A 24,312-nucleotide genomic window follows, 5' to 3' on the forward strand; every position below is an offset into this window, starting at 1 on the left:
AATTGGTCCCAATTCCTCTTTAAGTTAATCTGTGGAGGCACATGAAAAATAGATAAGAATTAAAGAGGCTGTGGAAGCCCTGCCCACATTTTGATTGAATCCAGGATTCATGAAAGTACTGACAGAAAATCTTAATTTGAAGTCAATTGGTATTCACTAAATATTTAATTTATGGGCACACTACAGTTTTAGGTAGACTATTTGGCCTAGATTTGGATAAATGAGAATACTTTATTGAAGCTGTGGTAACCAAAAATTCAGCTATTTTTTTTTCTTTGAAGAGAGATCAAAATGATTTTTTAAATCATGATTCCCAATTCTGAAATGGGTAAGTTTGCTTATCACCAGGTGTTCTCATGATGCTCTCCGATTGGAAGCAAACCCTAGACAGCTAAATCTGTTTTTATTAATGATAACTTTTGTTAGCCAATTCTTATGACTTGATACAGCTCAGTTATATACGTATATAAGTATGCGTCTAACCATTGAGGACTAGGCCATCTACAACAATGGTTATATACAGAGTGTGGTGTTCTATTATATAAAGTTATAAACCTCTTTGATAATAATGATTTTATTATCATTTCAAGAGCAATAATAACAACACAATAATATAACATTTTATGATATAGAACAACTTGACCACAGATGAAGTACTACAATATTTCAAAAATGCAATACAGTCTGATCACTGGATATATATATAATTATATGTTATTTATATACAACATATACATAATATATATATTATATAATTATATTCATCAGTTTAGTGATGATTTGGAATATATATTAATGATATTGGTATAGATAAGACCAATTCAATGTTCTTTTTGTCCAACTGCATTTCAACTTGGTGATTATCTAGTCTTAATATACTTCTTGTTCTTGTTTTTGCTGTGGAGATTATTTGCTGTATTAAACTCATTTGTGTGTATATGGTTCTCCCTGAAGAAACTCAGTACTATTCCAGAGTTCAACATATTTGATATAATGCAATCTATGAACACAAGCATTTTAAATATCTTATCATTTGGAAATACATCTTATGATGAGATATTTTTCATTGAAAAAATATTTATTAAGCACCTAGTATGTTCAAGATACCATGATAACTACATAAAGAGAAAGAAAAACAATAGTTGCTACACAAGGGCATCTTCCATGGCATTCACAAATATTTTTGGAAAAAAATATAGAATTCTATTTTGCATCTCACTCTCCAGTGAAAATCAGAAGATTATTGAACATAGTTCCCTCCCCCCTTCTTAATAGCTACCAAGGAACTTTGCAATATATCAATAGATGTATGGCCATATCAATGTTGGAAGAGAACCTTTCTGCTAGAGAATGGTGTCCAACTTTCCAGGTGCTTGTGAATTTGGCACCAAAGGTACCCCACCCCTCAGTAGGCCAAGAGAAGGTTTGATTCATAGCCTTATACTTCTTACAATAATTATATTTGTGATAAAGATCCTAAAGTGTAACTATAAGAATGGGTGGGAAGGGAGTTGGTTGACGGCTCCATTATGGAAGTATACAATTGTGTCAAGGAGAGTGACATGGTGGGTAAAGGGAAAAGACTTTATAGAGCCAGTCCTTACCCCCTTAAAAGGCAGGCTTCTTCATGCAAAATAGAGCAGGCCAGACTACAGTTACCATTTCTCAATCATGAAAGTTCCATGTAGGAAAAAAAAGTCTAAATTGATATACTGTGTCAGATATGGGGGGAAATGGAGAATGGATGATGACTAGGACTGTTGGTGAAATCCAAATGAGGGGATTCATTTTTGTTTGCTCAGAGACTCTGATGGGGCATTACATCATTTGCTTTTAAGTTCCCTTCACAATATGAAATTAGGGGACGAATAGTCAAAGTTCATGATTCTGTCAAGTGCCTTTTTATATATGAATGTTGCAACACCAGAATAAAATAATAAATTATTTTAATTTTTAAAAGGAAATATTTTTTCACTGCACAGAGATAGCAGATTCTAAAATTGCTCCTATTTTAGTGTTGTCATTTTCTTATGAATCAATTTCATTTTCCCTCAAATTATTAGGTGTTCATCATAGCAGAAGACTATAACTCTCTTCTTGAAAACATTTATGATTCAATCCAATGGTAATGTTAATTACCTATTTTAAGTCAGGCATTGTTCTAGACTCAGAAGATATAAAGGAAAAAAATCTGTTCTCAGGGATATTAAATTCTATTAGGAATAAAATTATATATATATATATAAATGTAAATAAATAGAAAGTAATTTGTAGGACACAAGAAGCTAGGAAAAATCAAGAAAGTCCTCATATAGGTACTTCAAATGAGATTTATAAAAGAGATAAAGAGACAGTATATTCTAGTTAAGAAGGGCTTTTGGGGAAGTGTAGTAATACCATCAGACCTGGAATTCATGAATAATACGTTGGTAGGCATTAAGTAGATTCATTGGAAGAGAGATATATAAGAGTCTGAACTGGGGGGGGTATGTTGGTGAAAAAAGAGGAAAATATAAAATATATAATGAGAATAGAATCATCCACACTTAGAAAAAGATTAGGCACTAGAAATGAAGGAGAGGGAAGAGACAAGAATGATTCCTAAATTGAGAACTTCAGTAGGGAGGGGTATCCATAATCAAGGAAAGATAATATCAATTTCATACATATTGATTTTGAGATGCCTATGAGAAATGTATCCAAAATTTCCTGAAGTAATTGGTGATGAAGGATTAGAACTCAGGAGAGAAACTATTAGGACTGGATCCACAGATATAAGACCACTAGCTAGCCATGAAACTCCTAAACAGTCTGTAAGCTTTTGGATATTTTTATTTCTTCAAATAAACATTTCATCACATATTTTCCACTGTGCTTTTTTAAGTTTTTCATGAGCATTAAAGATGAGATGAACAAATCTACCTCAAAAAACATAATTCTTCTTTGCTTTAGAAGTACAACAACTTCTTGAATTATTTGACTGATGTGAAACTGTAAGATTCTTTTACAATCTTACTACAATATATTTTTGCTTTTAATTTATACAAGAAAACCAATATAGATATGGTTTATTTCCTTGAGATATTCACCTGCTGGAGGAAGATATCCCAATAAGTCACTGACATGTTTGAGATTTATCAGTTACCCTCAATCTGATTTAGCCTGTCTGTTGAAATGGTTTTAGTAGGAGCTGGCAGTTATGCAAGCTACAGCTTCTTGGAGCCATAGGTAAGAGTTGGATGAAAGGAGGAGACCAAAGGTGGATGAGTATCCCCGAAAAGGACTCTTTAGGCCTTCAAGCCAAAGTAGGTAGTATAGTGTTACACTTTCAACTAGCAATTTTCAAAGTGTAATCGGGTGGATACAAGAAGTCCCCAATGACCTCTTGGGGGATAGTTCATGGGGTCAAAACAATTTTTGTAATTCTAAGATTTTTTAATTTCTAAAATGATCAATATCAACCTACATAAACCAAAGCTCTGTGAAGAATCTTAAATAATTTTAATATTATAAGGGAATATTGAAACTAAAACCTTTGATGACTGGTATCTTACATTATACTCTGTTAGTTACTTGGAACACTGAGAAGTTCAATGACTTTGTCAGGGTCACTGGCACAATTATTTCCAAGGGTGCCTGGCATACAATAAACACTTAAATGTATGTTGACTAAATGACTCCAAAAGAGAATCACAATTTAACTCCTTTATAACTCATGGACACCATTACACATGCAAAGAACTGTCTTTCATAAATGGACACATGACACATGCATTTACTATTGATACAGACCTTAAAATATCTTGGGGAACTCAACCAATAAACTATATCGGAAGAATTATATGCAGTTGACTAGACATACTATTTATCCATAAAAATTAAGAACTGTGCTGTAATACATGAAATCCAAACAAATACACAAAAATTTTAAGCTATGTCAATGAAAAACTTTTAAAATATAAAGATATAAAGAAGAAATTAGATTAATGTGGAAACTATGTTAAATATGATATGTTACTCTGTGTGCTATTGATTTTGGCCCAAGGAAGGCTTTAATAAATCTTTAGAAAATAAGCTTACATGCTAATTATTTTATTCAAATATACAAAGCAATTACTGTGTTCACTGTGCAATAGTCTATAGAATATTGATGATAAAGAATAATACCAGAATATTGACTTGTCTGAATATTACTTCTATCTAAATTAACTACACTGAAAAGAGAAGAATTTTAGAATATCAATTATGCAAATAATTAGCACCTTAAGGTTTAGAGCACAAAAAAAATGAAAAGAAAGGGAAAAAAGCTATTAGGTAGTGTGAACATTTTGAAGTGACTTGGCTAGAGTCATAACTGGGAAGTAGAAGACCTGGGATTTGTACTCAAGTCTCCTGAATCTAGGACTGTATTTTTAATCCCCAAATGATAAATTAGAAGAAAAAAGATATACCATTTCCTTTTCCTGGGTTTTGGATCTCTAGCAACACTAATTATTTTCTGAAGATCATTAAAAATCACTGTCGTGCCAAAGGAAAATTTATAAATTATTTTAACACTGCTATTTTCCTGCATCACTGCCAAGGCTTCTGTCCCATCAGTTGCAAGCAGGTGTACAAAGAAGGTCTGATTGTTTACTCTTCAAACTTTAAAAAGGCCAAGTGGGAAGAAATAAGATCCTACTGTGATTATTGAACAATTCAGCATCCAGACTTAGGTTTGCTGATAGTTCTTAGTGCCATAAGTTGGAAGCTATTCACCATTTAAACACTGAAAGAAAACAGAGAAGAGAAAAAAGACTAATGTAGAATTAAAATTAGATAGCCAGATGATATTCAAATAATCAGATCCTATATTATTTCACTTTTGTATTAAACAGTTTATTTTCCAAGTGATTTGATATTGATTTTTTTTTATTTTATCACATCAATCATTTTATAGGAAAATATTATCCCCATTTTACAGATTATTCATTTGGTCTCTTTGGAGAAGTAAATAAAGACATTGACAGAGTTGGTTTTATCATTTTTTTCAAAGGCAACAAGAAACATTATTCCATGAATTGTTCATTAATTTCCTATTGCAGTGCTTGTGAAAAGTATTTGCAAAAAGACCTTGATGAATATAATTATAGCCTATGTGTTGCATCTGTTGCAGAGAATTAAGAGGAAGAAAACTGACAAAATTGACAAGCTCTTTCAAATTAAATCTGTATATGCTTCAATTCTTTGTAAATAAAAAGCAAAAGGGAATATAGAGTAGCATGATAGGGAAAGTGCGAAATTTTGGTTTTAGAGTAAGGAATGAGAGAATTCGAAATCTTAGAATCAGAGAAATTCTCTACCTATTCTTCAGGGTTACTTTGTTTTGAGAAAAGAATCAGGAGACAATGGACATGAAAATCACCAAATTAAATCATAAAAATTAAATTGTTAATTTTAACAGAGTACTGACATGATAGTCATTCCTGAATTAGCTTTCCTTTCAATGTACAAAAGAACACCCCACTTCTTGGAGCAAGATGGATATTAGTATAAAACTCAAAAAGTATAAAATGGCAAAGGGATATAGAACTTGGTTATTTTTCACTCTACTTTTCTGTTGCTTATTAACATTATTATACTTAATTATTGAGCTAAAAGAGACATTTTATTGAGTGAATATTATATAAACAAGATATACTATATGGAACTTCTGTCTTATTTACATTAAAAATTCATTTCTTAAAAGTATCTTCAGATTTGGAAGTAGGAACTTAAGAAATAAGTTTAATTTGTCTTTTTCTTTTAACTCCATAGTCACTTAGTAATCTAGTCTCTCACTTTACTGTAGGATTATATACTTCCTTGTAACAAAGAACAAAATCAACCAATGCAAGGGATGCATCTGATATGGTATTCTGCCCTCTTTTTTTCAGGATCCTTATTACTGCAGAGAGTTCAGTTTATGGAATTACTATTGGTTCTATGGGTCCAAGATTGGTCAGTAAAATAATTCAGAATACAGCTTCCATTTAGTTTTTTTTTTAATTCATGTATTTTAGTCAGTATATATATTCTTTTATTTTAGTTTAATCGTTTCACTCTGCATCCATTCATATTTTCCCTTATGTTTTTTCTCTGAACTACTCATATTCATTATTTAGTGTCTGTTAACATTGTATAATTTTCATAACCCTCCCCTAGTCATTCTGTAAAAGGTTATGATCCTACTATATTTTCCAGTTCTTTACAACAGGAAAAGAGTTGCTAGGAATATGTTTTTTATATTTAAGATCTTTCTGGTTGAACTCTTCTTGCTATATATTGCCATATCCTTATAGAGAGTTAATGTGGCAATATAAAAGCAAGAGGTATCAAATTGCAGGTACTAGAGGAAAGCCAGATGTTGAAGAAGTTCCATTATATTCCTTTCATTGCTTAATCTTTAAAGATATTAAGACTTTGGAAATTCATTCCTGAAACATAATTTTAAAAAGTATTTAGAAACGTTGAACATTCTCATCAAAATGGAGTATTTTTGACCCAGCTATCCCTAGGTCATTTTCTCATGGTCATTTTGTTGCTTAGGAAGGCAAGCAAGCTACTTTAATTAGGTAATTAGTTTTCTGATTGTGGAATTGTGGAATGGCTTCTGTTTATATTAAAACTTGGCAGAAATGTGCTAATTTCCAATTAAAGGCAACTGAGCAAATAGACTAATTCCATGGCAAAATAGGCAAAAAATAAGCACCACAAATAAATTATTTCTTCTTTATTATCTTCCAGCCTATCAAACATGGCAGGTGTTACAAATAGGCAACTTGCTATAGTTGTCCTTGAGGTTTTGCCAAGAGAGATACCAACAAGAAAAATAAAGGAATGAAAATTGTAATTCTAGTAGTAGGTCATAGAATTTTGGAATGACTCACATAAAACTTTATATTTTTGTGTTTCTGAAAGTACGAAGTAATACTTATGCATGCAAAAAATACAAACTTGTCCCAGTTCCAGACAAAGGTCAAAGGCTAAATTTTTAAGAAAGAATTGTTTCAAGGAAGAAATGAAGAAGAGGTCCCTTGAAACTCTCACACTCCAAGCCTTTGAACCTCTGAAAAAAAGTAACAGGAGATCATAATCTGTGTTAGGAGATTGAAGGCGAATGACTGAGACACAGAAGAAATGGAACAAGAAGGACCACAAAATATTTGGAACTGAGTTATAGGTTCTTTCCAGAGGAGAACTTGAGTCCTCTCTAAAGAAAGCAATTATTTATGTGCCAGAATATCATCAAGCATTGAATATAATAATAATCAGAAGAAAAGGGTAAGAATAATTATGATGAGCAATTTCTTACTGAGTTGCAGAGAGGAAACCATTTTTTTTTTGATCTGACATGAAATGTTAAGAGGTCTGCAATATGATGAGTGAGAGTCAAAGGAAGCAAACAGAAATAGTGGTGGTTGGCAACTCTTTACTCCAAGAGTACTAAGGCAGCTATATGTCAACTGGCTAACAACAACAGACATCTGCTATGATCTGCTGACATGTATTTAGGACTTGACAGAGAACCTCGTGAGACCTATCAAACCTGATGTCCACTTCCTAATACTGATAATTTGCCAGACAGTAAAATAAACAAACAAAAAAGACTATAAACAATTGCTAAGGGCTATGAAGTCCTAGAGAAAAAAAAACTAGAGACCTTAGGAACACATTTTGTTTCAATTGTTGCAGATGATTGAATTCAGGGGATTTGGAAGAGAAACGTAAATGTGGGAAGTGAAGAATTATCTAAGATACCCCATCAGAGATTTCTGTACAAAGGCATATAGAAATGACTGACTTGAGAAGAAATGGATTGTACCTGATGAAGACACTTTTCTTGGCTTAGCCAAATGAGTTGAGCATATTAGCATCCAATGGGGAATTTAAGATGTGGAATCATGGAAAAAGATAGTATGGGGAGGAGTTAGATGCTGACTCTTCAGGTTCATAGGACGTACTGTGACTTAGCAAATTAACTGACTTCTCTCAGTCTTTTTGTTGAATAAGGAATAATGTCCTACAGATGGTGGAGACCAACAAAGGTCTATAGTTAATGTGGCAGTATAGGAAATAAATGGAGGTGAAAGAACATGGGTTGATTTCTTCTTGCCACACTAGCAGTGGGACAAAAATGTAGTTGGGCTGAAGAGAGGCAGTCAAAACAAAGATAGCCCTAGGGAGCTGAGATAGTGTAGTTTGATCCAAACTCTAAAAAAGGGGAGCGAATTAAGAGATCATGATTTCTCTTTCACTTCTGACTTTTCAGTATTAAGAGGGCATTGTACAAAAAGAAATCTGGCATGAATCAAAAGTTTTCAAAACTTTGGCTTGTACAAACATGAATACACATATACCTACATAAATGCATTTGTCATAATTGTATATGGATCCATGTGTGTGCATGCACATGAAGCTTTGCCCATATAACTAAAAGATCTGCTTTATCATCATCCTACAGACATATAGATATTCTTAAAGTAGTTTGTTCATTTTAAAATCCGTGCAAATGATATTTTTGTCTGTTCAAATGTATTGGTTATTTGGGGGAAATTCTGTGTTTCCATAGCTACTTTCTGTGGCAGCTGCAAAGCCAAGATAACATGGGAAGTTGAGATCATTTATCAGTCCCTGACTCTATCTTGTGGATGGGAGGTGAATGAAAAGGGAGAAGTTCACAGACTCAGAAAGAACAGAAAGTCTTATAAGATCTACAGTGTGTTAGGGGTAAAATAGAAAGAAGGGAAAAATCATATATTTGGTTTGGGACTTATGAATTATGTTGATTTAATATCCCCTAACTCTGAAAAGCTGTTTCTTAGATTATAAAGTTTTAGGGTAATACTTTATGAACCAGTCACATATACTCACATCGGAATGCTTTAAAATTAGTTGATGAATTTGTGGATTAGGGTGTTTTTTCTGTGTAAATAATTTCTTTGTACAAAGGAGCCAGGGGTTGTCTAAATCCTGCTTTCAGAGAACGGATGATATGGTAAGTCCCCATGATCACTAAATGGTTTTCTTTATTTAGTATCTTTTATTTTATTGATATATTCCTATAAGTTTCTGTAAATATTTTATAGGAACATTTTTTAAACATGGATTCAGGGGATTTGCAAATTATAATTATGGGAAGTTGAATTTTGTTCTAAATTTAATTAGATTTGCTCTTATTTTGGTATGCATCTTGTTGGTGATACTAGTAGGGACAATTATTATTTGTGGCATATTCAGATTCCTTCATGGATATTAATTGTTTGAAAAAAGAAGCCATAACTTTAAAATTGTGCCTTGAAGATTCATGGCTGTGCTCTGGGGAGAGGGGGAAGGTTGAGAGGGGTGTTAAAGCAGGCTGCTTATGACTTCAAAGAATCTGGCATGAACTTACTAGGCACTCTTATTGATACATAGTACATTCTTCAATGCTTTCTCTCTCGTGTATATATATATATATATATATATATATATATATATAGTGATCCATCCATCCATCTATGTATCTATATACCTATATATAATATATATATCCACCTAAAGTTGGGAAAATTGTCCAGTGAAATATTTCATCTACATAAATAATGTAAACATGCATTAAAATGAACTTTTATAAAATTCCCAAATTTTATAATTTAATAATTCATATTTTATTGCAAACTTCTTTTATTTTCACAATTTCTATATTCACAAGTTCTTACCATTATAATTTTGAAAAGCATATACATGCTTAAAGGATTTTTTAAACTATTGTTGGTATTTGAAATGTCATTAAGGTACATGTATAACCTAGTGGAACTGCTTGTTAGCTTTGGGATGGGAAGGAAAGGGTGGGGGCGGTGGATCATGAATGATGTAACCATGGAAAAATATTCTAAATAAAAAAAGGAAAATAAAGAAATGCCATCAAGGTTGCATAAGTGACTTGAATTTAAGATCCAATGTGAAGAGTACAACTATTCTGATAGGTTTATTAATTTGAACCTTGCCCCTTCCTACCTCAGACTTCTTAAACCATAGTTACCTTTGTACCTCCCCATGTGTTCTGTGACCCAGTTCCACTGACTTCCTAACTGTTCCTTTCCCACAATAATCATTCTCCTAACTGAGCAATTTTGCATAAGTGTTTTCAACTCTCTTACTCCTCATCTTTGTCTCTTGTTTTCCTTTAGGTGTCAACTAAACTCCTCCTCACTGCAAGAAACTATTTCCTGTCTACTTTAACTTTAGTGTCATCCTTCTGATACTATGTTCACTTTATCCTATCTATATCTTGTTTCTACATAGTTGTTTTCATGCTGTATACTCCATTCAACTAAAAACTCTTGTAAAGGTTAATTTTTATTTTTTTTCTGGTGGTTTGGTTCAGTTTTTTAAATTTTTGTTTGTTTTAGGTTGTGCCTTTCTTTGTGTTCCAAAACACGTACTTAACATGGTGCCTAGCAACAAGTATAAATGCTTATGGATTGAATTGAATTTTTCTAAACTAAGTAATTGTCAACAAAAAGAAAAATATTTATCTGAGGATGCAAAATATAATGGATAGAAAATAGTCCTAGAAAGCAGAAAGATCTGGGTTTAAATCCTACCCCTGACATATGAGTATGATCATTTACAAATTACTGAATTTTTCAGTGCTTTAGGCAACCTTCTAAGCATATACTTTGTAGAGTAGATTCAGATATACATTAGGGGAAGGGAATAAACATTTATATAGTATCTACTTTGAGCCAGGCACTATGCTTGGAAATTTATATTTTGTCTGATCTGATCCTCACAATAATGCTATACTGTAGATGTTATTATTATACCATTGTATAGTAGAAGAAACTGATACAAAACAAAGCAATTGTCTAAGGCCAGATATGAGCTTAGGTATTCCTGAATCTGTGTTTTATCCCCTATACTTCTCAGCTGGCCTATTAGATCTGAAAAAAACAATGAAATCATAAGTTTAGTTCCTATCCTAAATAAACTTAGAATCCAAGGGGCAAAAAATCCAGCCCCCCCAATTTTATTTTCCAAGTCAAAAACTAAAGAAACAATTTGAAAAAAAACAGAAAAATAAGATCTGTTTCTCCTATCTTCCTTTTTCTGCTCCAAATTCTATTTTACTCTGGTTTACTTCTTTATTTTTCTTTAAAATATTAAAAATAATTCACCCTACTATCTTATAATTTTTTTCACATTTTAGGTTTCAGAATTATCATGTTTTTGGAAACAAAATATTAATGGGCCATAACTTATTATCTATTCTCTGATTATTTGCTATCCAAGTATGCATATTTATTTAAAAATAGATTTTCTTATTTTTGTGCCATTTTGAGGATAATATTCTGACATTGGAATCTATAAGCCATTTTTGGTTGGTTAGTTTTATTTATTTGTTCTTGGTGATATTGCCACTTTGCTCTTCAAAGTGTTGTACCAGTTTTCACTTCCAATTTTGCTGAATATGAATATTGCTGAATATGTATGGAGACAGACCTATTTTTTATAACAAAATAGTTTTACTATATTGGGACTGGAATTTTTTTGGTATTAGGAATGCCAAGATCAGGAAACTCCCTTTACCAAAACAGTTTAGCACCCTCATGGCAAGTTAGAACCTCAGAGAGCTATTAAAGCACAGAGAATTTATAATACAAATGATTTGCCCAAGGTCATACAGCTAGTATGTGTTAGAGGCAGAATTTGAAACCAGACCTTCATGAATTCAAAGACAACTTACTTTCTATTTTACCATGATGTCTTTTTTTTTTCCTTTTACTAAATAGTGATTATTTTTCACAGTTGTTTATTTTGGGGTATAAGTGGAAATGATTAGTTTTTCCAATACTAACTTTTTTATGTTTATTGGATTTTATTTCTTGAATTTCTATTCTGTTCTACACTGACATTTCATTATTGTTTCCTCAATTCTAGACAGTTTTTAAAAATTGCTCTTTTGCACTTTTGATATATGATTTTTTTTATATTTAACCCATTTTTCCATGTGCATTTTATTTATTTTCGATTTAGTCTGTGGCTGTGATTTCATTGATATAGGGAACTTGAAGTGAGGAAATCCCTTCTGCCAAAATGCATATTGTACTAGTCTGGCAGTTTTTAGTCATAGTGCTTTGCCTTAGATACTGAGACTTTAAATATCTTCCTCTAGGTAATACAGCCAGTATAGTAAGAAATAGAACTCAGTTCTATATGACTAAGACTAACTCTCTAAGAATTACATATACCATATGGGCTCTGCAGGTATGACATAGAGTGTACTAGGCCAGAAGTCATGTAGACAAAAGTTCAAATTCTGATTTGGATATTTATTAGCTGTGTGACCCTAGACAATCACTTAAGCTCTCTCTTCCTTAATTTTCTCCCTACCTAGATGTGAACTGATCCAATCATTCTAGAAGACAATTAGGAATGGAGAATGACCTAACAAATTGTGTTATATTATGGCACTGAAATACTACTGTGTTGTAAGGAATGATGAACTGAAAGATTTATATATGGACTGAAAGAACCTTCAGGAACTGATACAGAGTGAAATGAGCAGAACCATGAGAACACTATAGACAGAAAGTGAAACATGGTGAAACATTCCAATGTAATGGACTTTGCTACTACAACACTGTACTACAAAGAATTGTGGGAGTAGAAAAACAGAAGAAAAACAAACAACTTATTTCATTATATGAATATATGATTGGGGGTTTTGATTTTAAAAGATTGCTCTATTGCAAAAATGAATAATATGGAAATAGGTGTAAGTAAAAACATTTATATAAACCACTGGAAGTGTTTATTGGAGATAATAGGGGAGAGGGAAGAGGGGAAGGAAAGAAAATTAATTATGTGAATATGGGAAAATATTTATTAAATATATATATATGTTCAACTTGTAAAAAATAAAATTTAAAAACAAGATCCACAAATTCAAAAGAATATGCATTTAACTCACAAAAGTACTATAGATAACATGATGTAATTAAGAGTCAAATAAAATAATCCTTGACTACCATGTAAAAAAATTCCTCCCCACCAGCTCTAAATCTATTATGCATTTATTATATATATATATGTAATATATATAATATAATTTGAAAGATGTATTTTGATTGATATTGTACCTAAATTTGTAAATTAATGTCTGGAAAAACTTCTATTTTGTCTCAACTCAACCAGAAATAAACATCTTTCCATTTTTCTCATGTCTTTCTTGATTTTCACTGAGTATATGTTGTTTTATATAATACTATTCAATGAGTTCATGCTCAAATATTTCATGTTGTCAAAAAGATTCCTTTTCTATAATTTTATTTATATTCTTTTTTTTTAAACCCTTACCTTCCATCTTGGAGTCAATACTATGTATTGGCTCCAAGGCAGAAGAGCGGTAAGGGCTAGGCAATGGGGGTTAAGTGACTTGCCCAGGGTCACACAGCTGGGAAGGGTCTGAGGCCAGATTTGAACCTAGGACCTCCCATCTCTGGGCCTGACTCTCAATCCACTGAGCTACCCAGCTGCCCACCATTTTATTTATATTCTTGATGTTGATATAACAACAAATACAACTAGCATTTATATATAATATTTCAAGGTTTGTAAGATGTTTTATTGTCATTTTATATTACTTATATTTATATTTATATTATATATTATATATATGCATTATATAAATTATATTTATATCATTTATTATATCACTTGATTCTCATAATATCCTGTGAGATAGGTATAATTTTTATCCTGATTTTTCATATGAGGAAACAGACTAAATTCATAAATAACTTACCCAAAATCACAATGCTAGTAAGAATTTGATGCAATTTTTAACTCAAGTGTAACTAACCTTAGGTCAAACTTTCAGTTCCCAATGAGTGGCTATTTTTTTTATGATTCTATCTACTGCCAAGATATTTTGGTAAAACAAATAGACAAATAAAACATTGATTACCTAGATTTTTGTTATTCATTGTTAGTTTCCTGGACATGTGATCATGTCAACTACAAATTGAGATATTTTAATATTTTCATTGTGTAGAAGAGAAAATTAATATTTACTTTTGAAGTTTTCATGCTTTACTGATATTGTCAGCATTTTAAAAAGGTGTTAAATAGGAATGTGGAGAATTTAAGGACTTTTATTGAAAATATAGTCATTATTTTGATCTTTGAATCAAAATAAGGTAAAAAATTCATCAACATACTTCTTGTGATTTCTATCTACTCTAAATAATAATAGAACTTTTCTTGACCAGAAGCCTATTCCCATTGAAAACCCTCATAGAAGGACAAAGGAGATAATTACTACTTGATGATGTCACCAACTACAGGGTGTGAGAAAACCTGTTCTACCAACCTAGAGGTTCATCACCCTATAAGAAATCATTGATCCAATTCATGAGAAATGAAGTCATCCTACAAAATCTAAGGGTGTCTCATTTGAATGTCAGGAGAGGAAACTTCCAAAATTCAGTCTTGAATGGCAGGATGTATTTAACCTGGGTATCCCGAAATGGTCCCAAATGATTCTTTCATGTATATACCTTACAGTTTTTCTTGAATTAGTGACAGAATGTTTCATTCATTTTTCATTATGATAAATAGTATTTTTTCTATAATGTCATATTTATCCTTGGCAGCTGTTTCATTATTTTTAATTAATTAATTTGTTATATAAACATTTTCAGGTGTCTCCCTCTCTGCCCTAGAAAAAGAATCATTTGTTAAAACAATATATGTATATATAAAACTATGTTTGGCTTGTTTCTATTCATCAGTTCTTTTTCTGGAGGTGGGCATACACAGGTCATTTTTCAAACAATATTTCTGCTCCTGTATATAATATTATCTTGGTTCTACCCATTTCACTCTTCATAATTTCATTTACATCTTTTGATTTAAAATATAACTTGCTTATCATTTCTTAAGGCACAGTAATATTCCACTATAATCATATGCCACAATTTGTCTAGCCAATCTACAACTGATGGGCATCTCCTCAATTTCGAGTTCTTTGCCACCATTGGCAATAGTATTACAAAATACTCATTAATTTCATCAGTGTCAATTATCAGAGGATTTAGAATTCAAATGCTTCCTCTAATGCTTACTACTAATATGATATTGGGCAAATGGCCCCTGAAGACCCATCCAGCTTTAGAACTATGATTCTAGGCTCATTTAATCTGTTTGAGCTCTTCCAGGAACATATTTCTTTTTGAATTCTCTCTTTGTTCCCCTCTTCCCAGGTCAGTATCCAGGTCAGTAATCATCTTTAGTTTGACATATCTTTTGCTGCATTATTGAATTTTTTATTAACATCCCTATTCTTTTTATCAGGGTGTCTGATGCTTTATTGGATTTCCTACCTTTTATTCAAAAAGTTCTGTTCACTCCATCTGTTTCTCCAGCTCTTTTCAGCCTTCTAGTCATTCAAGAGACCTTGTGGACATTGCATTACCTTTTTGTTCCCTTCTAATTGTAGTTGTTACTGAAAGTCTTTTTTTCTTCTAGAGATTTATACCAGCCTCCTCTTATTTTATATTATTATCCTACTAAACTTCATTTGCTCTTTTCCTCAGCTTTCCTTATGTTTGTTTGTTTTCATTTCCTTCTCATGTAAAGTCTCAAATCCTCAACTTTCTCATTTTTGAGTGGTTGCAACCATTTCAGGTTGAATCATTGTCAAGGTAGAGTTTCCTTTTCAGATGACTGTTGAAAATCTCTGGTCATTATCTTTCCCTAGTATAGTTATTTATATATTATCGAACTCCTCGGTTGTTTTAAACATTGTCACTCAAAATCTTTTGCTACGGCCACTGTAGTCATAAGCAGGGAGCCAATGGCAACACCTGATGCAAGCGTGGCTGGCTAAGCAACCTGGGGGTAGTCCTCTCTACTTGATGTTATTTTTAAAATTCATTTAACAATAGTGACAACAACCTGTAATGGTAATAAATGTCCAGTAGAAAGTAAACATAGGTAGGAGCTCACATTATGACCCCTTGCTGCTTTCTCTCTAAGGAGTATTGTATGGCAATTTCTCTTATTAATCCTATTTTCATTTATGTTATTTCCTTTCATTTGACACATTCTTGTGATGGTAAAAAAGGGTTAGATTTAACATGAGACATGAACTTGACCATCTTGTCAAATATTCTTCCTTTGTAGCTTATTTTTTTCTCCACAATTTATTTCAGGAACTGAAACATCATTTTACAATGGCCAGGTGCAAAACAATGAATTGCAGATTTATAATTTAGAAGATAATCCTTTCCCTTACTTCTATATATTAAAATTCAGAAAATTGTACTATTATCAATTCCCCAAGTCTTCTGCATTTGGCAATTTGCTAAAGAATAAAAAATGCTTTGTAAACCTAATCAACTACTAAGTCATTGGAGAATATTTATTAATTTAGATTTCTTTTTTCTCTTAAATTTTTAAAAATATTTTACCATTTTTAGATGAGTCATGGTTTTTTCCATCCCTCTTCCCTCCTCCCTCCTGAAACTGATGAGCAATTCCACTATGTTATACATGTATCCTTGTTCAAAATCTATTTTCATGTCATTCATATTTTTGCTAGAGTGATCTTTTAACATCAAAACCTTAATCATATCCCTATCAAACTATGTGATCTATCATATGTTTTCTTCTGCATTTCTGCTCCCACAGTTCTTTCTCTGGATATGAATAGTGTTCTTTCTCCTAAATTCCTTTGGATTATCCTGGATCATTGCATTGCTGCTGGTAGAAAAGTCTATTACGTTCAATTGTGCCATAAGTATCAGTCTCTGTGTACAATGTCCTCCTGGTTCTGTTCCTTTTGCTCTGCATCAATTCTTGGAGGTCATTCTATTTCACTATTCAGGTACCACAATTTATTTAACCATTCCCTGATGAATGGACACTCCCTCATTTTCCAATTTTTTGTCACTACAAAGAGTGCAGCTATAAATATTTTTGTACAAGTCTTTCTCCTTATTATCTCTTTTGGCTACAAACCCAGTAGTGTTTCAAACCCAGTAGGCTGTTTCAAAGGGTATTTGTTTTATATTTTTGTTTTATAACCCTTTGCTCATATATAATGTTTATAAAAAACATTGTTTTATAACCCTTTGCTCATAGTTCTAAATTGCCCTCCAGGATAGTTGGACCAATTCACAACTGCATTGTGTATTATTTGAATACTAATTTTGCCATTTCCTTTCCAACATTTATTACATTTCTTTGCTGCCATATTGGCCAGTCTGCTAGAAATAAGTTGGTACCTCTGAGTTGTTTTCATTTGCATTTCTCTAATCAGGAGGGATTTAGAAGACTTTTCGTGTGCTAATTGATAGTTTTGATTTTATCATGTGAAAACTACTGCCTTTCAAGTCCCTTGACCATTTGTTGATTAGGAAATAGCTTTTTTTTTTTGTAAATTTGACTTAGTTCCTTATGTATTTTGGAAATTAAAACCCTTTTAGAGTGTTTTATTATAAAAATGTTCTCCCCATTTGTTGTTTTCCTTCTAAATTTGGTGAGTTCATTCCATTCACATTCAGCATTATGAATACTAATTCTGTATTGTCCTCAATCATATTATCTCCTTTAAATTTTGCTCTTTTCCCTTTCTCTCTGTTCCTCCTCACCAGTATTTTGCTTTGAGTCACACACACCCCACTTCCACCTCCCACAAATTACCTCTCTCTTTCCTTCTTTTCTTCCCCTCTACTTCTCTGTGTGGTAAGATAGAGTTCTATACCATACTGAGTTGTTTAAATATTGCCCATCACCACCCTTATTCTCCCCTCTCAATGATTTTTCATGCCTCTTTCTGTTATATAATTTATCCCATTCTATCTGTCCCTTCCCTTTTCTCTCAGTGCTACCCTCTCTTTCAGTCCTTGATTGATTTTTTTACATATTGTTCATATACATACATATTGTATCATATATACATATTATTCCATATCATCATATTTATATATATACACCCTCTTTCTGAATAAATTCCTTATGAACATTTTTGCCTTAATGAGTCCCTTAAATTTTCCCTTTCTTATTTACCTTTTTGGGCTTCTCATGTCTCATATTTGGACTTCTAATTTTTTGTTTAGATCTGGTTTATTCCTCAGGTACACTTGGAAATGTAGGAGTTAAATTAATGTGCAATATTTCAAGTATTAATTTTATAAAGTTTATTATCTAACAAAACAGAACCACATGACTAAGTTTTTTTTCTACCTGTTAAAAAAGCTCACTCTACCAAAGCCATGACAGGAAGGAAAAAAGAGGAAGAGATGTGGAAAAGGGGAGAATTTATATCCTGCATACATTAGTACATATCAACAGGAGGAGAGTGGGGTGCTGGGAAACTGAGTTCAAGGGTACAAGATTTCTAAATACAAAGAAATCTATTTTACTGAATGTTCATTTTTTCCCCTGAAAGGATATACTTAGTTTTGCTGGTTAGGTGACTCTGGAATATAAACCCTTATCTTTTGACTTCCTGAATATCATATTCCATGCCTTTCTATCCTTTATTGTAGAAGCTGCTAGGTTCTGTGATCCTGATTGTAGCTCCATGGTATTTGAATGGTTTCTTTCTGGGTGTTTGATGTATTTATTTTCCTTTGCTTCATGGCTTTTTAATTTAGCTATTATGTTCCTGGAAGTTGTCACTTGAGGATGTCTTTCCAGAGGTGATATGTGGATTCTTTAAATTTCAATTTTATTTTCTTGTTTGAGAATTCTAGGAAGTTTTCTTTGATAATTTCTTGTAATTTGATATCCAAGTATTTTTCTTGATAATGGCTTTGAGGGAGTCTAATATTTCTCAAATTTTATATCATAGATCTATTTTCTAGATCAGTTTTTTTTCAATATTTCATGTTTTCCTCTATTTTTCTTTTATTCCTTTGATTCTTCTTTATTGTGTCTTGATTTTTCATGAAATAATTAGTTTCTAGATAGTCAATTCTGAATTTTAATGCCTGATTTTCCTTGGTTAGTTTTTTGTTCTTTTACAATTGGCCAATTTCTTCTTGCATCTCTTTCATTTCTCTTTCCCATTTTTTTCTCTGCCTCTCTTAATTGGTTTTTGAAGCCCCTTTTGATTTCTTCCAGAATCTGCGTCCATCCCATATTTTTCTTTTGGACTTTTCATGGTTTCCTTTGCTTTCACTATCCCCTTCTGTATCTGTACCTTGCTCTTTGTCTCCTTAAAAATTCTTTAGTTAGGTACTTTTTTGTTGTTTGCTTATTTTTCCTATCTAATGATGGGTATGTTTGGGGGGATGATATGATGGTCTAAAGGCTAAGAACTCTGAGAGCCCCTCCCTCTGCTGATTAAATTTACCTTTGAGATGATGATAGCTTAAAGACTTACCTCAGATTTAGGCATAAACTTTTCATCTCACTCTGATCTTGATCAGATTAGGAGCTGGTCAAATTCTAACCTCAGGCTTAGTCTCAAGTTTTTGCTTTCATTGTGTACTTGATCCAATCAGGCACAGCTTTGATTGTCCAGTCTTGGAGTTCGGCCCTGAGCTTTAGGCAAAAAGCTAGTACTTAGTACTTAGCACTTAGTACTTAGTATTATCATTCACCCCAAAGTGTAAATTAAGTCCTTGACCAAAGCATAGGCTAGAAATCCCTTGCCTGGGCCTCTGGACTTCTCCAAAGGTTTAAAATTTTAAGGAAATCTTGTACCTCTATTGTCTTAGTCGGGGTCTTTGGTTCTGGATGTTGGCTTGGCCATAGGTTCCTAAACCTCAGACAGTAGATGTGGGGTGGGGGTGTGTGGCTCTTTCTTGGCTTGCTTTTCTCTCCTTGCTTTACCTTCATGTTGGGTCTGCTCTCCTCTCACTCCAGGGTCACAGATGTTAGTTGCCTAACTTTTGGGTACTTTCTTTTCTTGAAAGTTGTTTTACTCTGTCTTCTTGTTGGTTCTTTAACTCCAGTATTCATTTTGTGGTGATATTTTAGTCTTGGTCTGAGAGGATTCTCATGGTGGGATAGACATGCTGAAGATTACTCTGCCATTTTGACTCCCCCCCAAGATCTTTAGATTTATTTTTAAAGTAGAAGAATGTATCCAACCATCTTTAATTGAAAAAAAAAGCAAAAACAAAAAAACAAGAAAAGAAACTGTATGTTTTTTAGTCTTGCCCAACATGATAGTCCTAGCTCTCACTTGTGGCTCCTAGTAGCTGCTAGCATGCAGCAGCGGCCATACCCCGGGCAAAGGCTTTGAAAGGCCAGCCAAACCTTGTGAGGTATGACATGGAAATCACATTGAAAGACTTATATATATTAATTTAAGGTCGCCAAGGAATTCAGTTATATAATTCCTAAATGAAAACTCAAATCAGCAGTCAACCTTTTATGGAGTTTTTAATTACTAACAGGAAGAAGAAAGGTATTAGAGGCAGAGAGAGAGAGAGAGAGAGAGAGAGAGAGAGAGAGAGAGAGAGAGAGAGAGAGAGAGAGAGAGAGAGAGAGAGAGAAAGGGGAGAGAAGGGAATAGGCCTTAAATACCCCCTCTGCTTAACTGGGCCAAAGGCCCAAGGCCTTGGATCGCCGAGGCAAAGAAAAGAGATCAGTCCCTATCACTCACGTGACCAAAATGGAGAAACAGTCTCAGGGCCTCCACTCCAAGCACCCAGGCTCCAACAACCTCCTTTCCTCCACCCAGGAAGTCCCCAGAGTCCTCAGCTGTCCTCTACCTCACTTCCTGTGTCTCCCCTGTGCCAATGGTGGCTTTAGCTTAACTCAGGACCGCCCAGAGGTCTGTCCCCTTTGCACATGTCTGTTGAAGGTCATATTCTCAAATAATTAAATCTTGAGCTTTGCTGCAGCCCTTCCTAAATCCTGTTACCCTGAGTAGGGTGGAGATTTTAGTTTCCAAGACCTGATTCTGTCATTCCAAGTATCTCCATTGTTATTGATCAGGAAATAGCCAAATCCCATCCTATAAAGAATGGTTTGAACAGGGTTGAGTAGTTTTGAAATGCACAGAGGGTAGCCATCAGGTTCTAGACAAATATATATATATATATGGTTGTTTGACTGTCAGGGTATCCCTGGTATGTCCCCAAAGAGCTTGTATACCCAGAGGCTTTTATGATTACCAGGCAGCAGCACAGTGTCCTGTTCTGGATTGAGTTCATGAATAAATGAGCAGTAGTATATTTTTTTCTTTGTTTGTTTGTTTTTGCCAGCCTTGAGAAATTGATTTTGGGTGCCACTGCTGAAGCAACATATACTCATATTTAAATTAAGATTGTATCCTCACATGTGTCACTATTCCAAAGACTATGGCCATCCTGTTTGCCCATCCCAACATCTTCATGTTCTGGATCATCTCAGGCAAAGTTAAAGTAATGCTGGTAAATTGAGTTTATTAATAGCATTTTTAACATTACCTTGTTGAAAGTGGTGTTGATTAAGCTTACCAGGAACTAGATCAGTTTTGCCCACAGCCAGAAGAGGATGTCTCTGCTTCTTGGTTCTTTATGTCACAATTTCCAGCTCTTATTGCAAATGTTTATTGTATAACAATACCTTCTTGGCATGACCTGACCTGACTATGTATTCAAAAACAAGATTATCATGCAGACATATGCTATAATGTGATATATATATATATATATATATATATATATATATATATATATATATATATTTATATATACATATTGAATACAGAAATATAGCTTTTCCTAGGTAACCAGAGACTTCTTACTGAGAAGACCTTGAAAATAGTCTTTAGTTATAATTGTCCAAATTGCACATACAAATCTTCTATGGATCTGTTCCAATTTAATAACTATAGTATATCCAAGGACTTTTGGTGGAAATGTATTAATTAATAGTTTCTAAACTTTGCAGGGCTACTAAAGTCACTGTAATAACTAAAGTTTCTGGAAATTATTCAATCTCTTTTCTTTATCAAAAGCCCTTTACTGGAAAGGGCTACTACCATATTAAAAAAAATAAATCTAGGCATGCAAAAAATACTCTATATAAGAGTTTGTGTTTCTTCCATGTCATTTATTTTTTAATTGGATTTTTCTCTTTTAAATAAAAAAAAATCTGTGCTCATTACAACCTCTACCCATAATCAATTTTTTAAAAGATGAAAACAATTATAACTTAAAAATTCAAAAAGCAAAACTTTCAATAGATACAAACATTGTCTGGCATGACAAATAATGACCATATGTGAAAATATTTACCTTTATGAAATTTAAGTTCATTTGACTTTCTCATTATATAAGGGATATGTTTCATGTGCATTATTTTGGATTTGTGATTTACTATTTTGTTGAAAATAATTTTAATATCTTTCAGTTGATTCTCTTCATAATGATATCATTATTATATAAATTGTTCTAGTTCAGGTCTCTTCATTCTGCATCACTTCAAAGAGGTTTTCCCAGTTTGCTATGAAAATTTCAATTTCATAATTTCTTATGGCACTAAAATATTACATTACAATTTATTTAATCCTTTTCCAATATTTCCAATCCTATTTGTTTCCAATTTTTGGCTACCATGAAAATCACTGATGTAGATATTTCTGTATATGTCTTTCCTGTTTCATTGATTTCTTTGTGGTGTAGACCTAATAACAATATAGCTGATTCAGAAAGAATACACCACTTGTTAACTGTCTTAATATCATTCAAAATTACTTTCCATTATTTCAGAGCTCCACCAATAGGCCATTTACATAAGATTTTCTGGCTCCTTTCCAGTTTTTATCATATTTACTTTTTGTCATCTTTGCCAGTCTGAGTATGAAGTAGATCCACATAGTAACTTTAATTTTGATTTTCTTATTATTAGGGATTTGGATTATTTTTAGTAATGGTTATTTAGAATTTGGATAGCGTTCTTTGAAAACTATCCATTTATATGCATTGACCATATATCTACACATTTTAATAATTTCCTTATGTAGCTTGGACAAAAGGTCTTTATCTGAGAACCTTGCTAAAAAAAGATTTTTCCTATGTCCTTCTTGTCCAAATATCTTTCTTCTAGCTTCTTGACTGGCCTTCTCCCTCGAACAATCCTTTTTTTGATTTTTCCTGATTTTCTTTCCCCATCCTTTCTGATGGGCATCAAATCTGATGAATATATAATGTCATCATATCCTCAATAGGCAATGGAGTTTTTATATAGTAATTAAGTGCTTTCATATCATTGCTGAATTGTTCCATTTTTCTTAACTTTCTTTGAGCCATATCTCATACTTACTCATTTCCTCATTATATTTTAGGAGGTGCTATATCGAATCAACATTCTAGGTAAAAAGGTGGGCTTACCTTGGTTCTACCTTCAACCAGTACAGCAGTATACCATTGTAAAGATTAAAATTTAGGGGAGACTGAGGCAGGTAGAAATTAGTTTCTCTCTGCAAGGAGTATTATATTTTTTAGAGGTTTATTAAAAGTTAAGGATTAAATAAAATACAGGATAAGAAAAACGTGCCTAGGCCAGAGAGGCCTAGACAAGATAATTTCACATCATTGAAGAGCCATGTCTGCCCCAAAACGGAAGTCCAAAAGAGATACAAAAGCCTTTGCAATCAGGTTAAATCCCTTCTCAATCTCTGTCCACCTGAGAATTCAATGAGATTACAAAGCATTCTGGGAGCTAGCAAGGACTCCTGGGGAATGGAGTCTAGAGTCAAAATCTCAATTTTACACCATGTAGGTTCATTCTCAAGCATCTGAGTTGAGAAATAACCAAATGAATAGTAAGGATTTGTATCAGTCTTTAGTAGTTTCTCAGTTTACTTCCCTTTTACTTAGTCAGGGATCTATTGTGTTCTTGAATCTCAGAGGGAGGGTCAGTGATTTTCCTCCCAAAGCCCTTGCCTCCTGTACTAAATGATAAAGGTTACTACCAAGACTTGAACGCAATGTTCCCTTTCCTAGAATTAAGGTCCTATAACCAAATCATCTAAAATGGAAAGGGCTGCATTAGGAAATAGTAGATTTCTCGTCATTGGAGATATTCCAACATAAGCTGGATGATGACTTATCAATTATAGAATTACAGTGATTCATTTTTAGGTTTGGGTTGGATCAAATGATTGTTTAAGTACATTCACACTTACAAATTCTGTACTCATGAAATTTGGATGGCTGACTTGTTCTAACTATGGCTACTATTGAGAGTCCATAAATAGTCTAGATATTACAGGATGCTTTCATTCAATGAACAGGATCTAGCTTGAGCAGCTCTTGTTATTCTGCCTGCCTTCCCTATTCCTTTTTTCAAACATAG

Source organism: Monodelphis domestica, chromosome 1 (assembly GCF_027887165.1).
Source record: "Monodelphis domestica isolate mMonDom1 chromosome 1, mMonDom1.pri, whole genome shotgun sequence".
NCBI lineage: Eukaryota > Metazoa > Chordata > Mammalia > Didelphimorphia > Didelphidae > Monodelphis > Monodelphis domestica.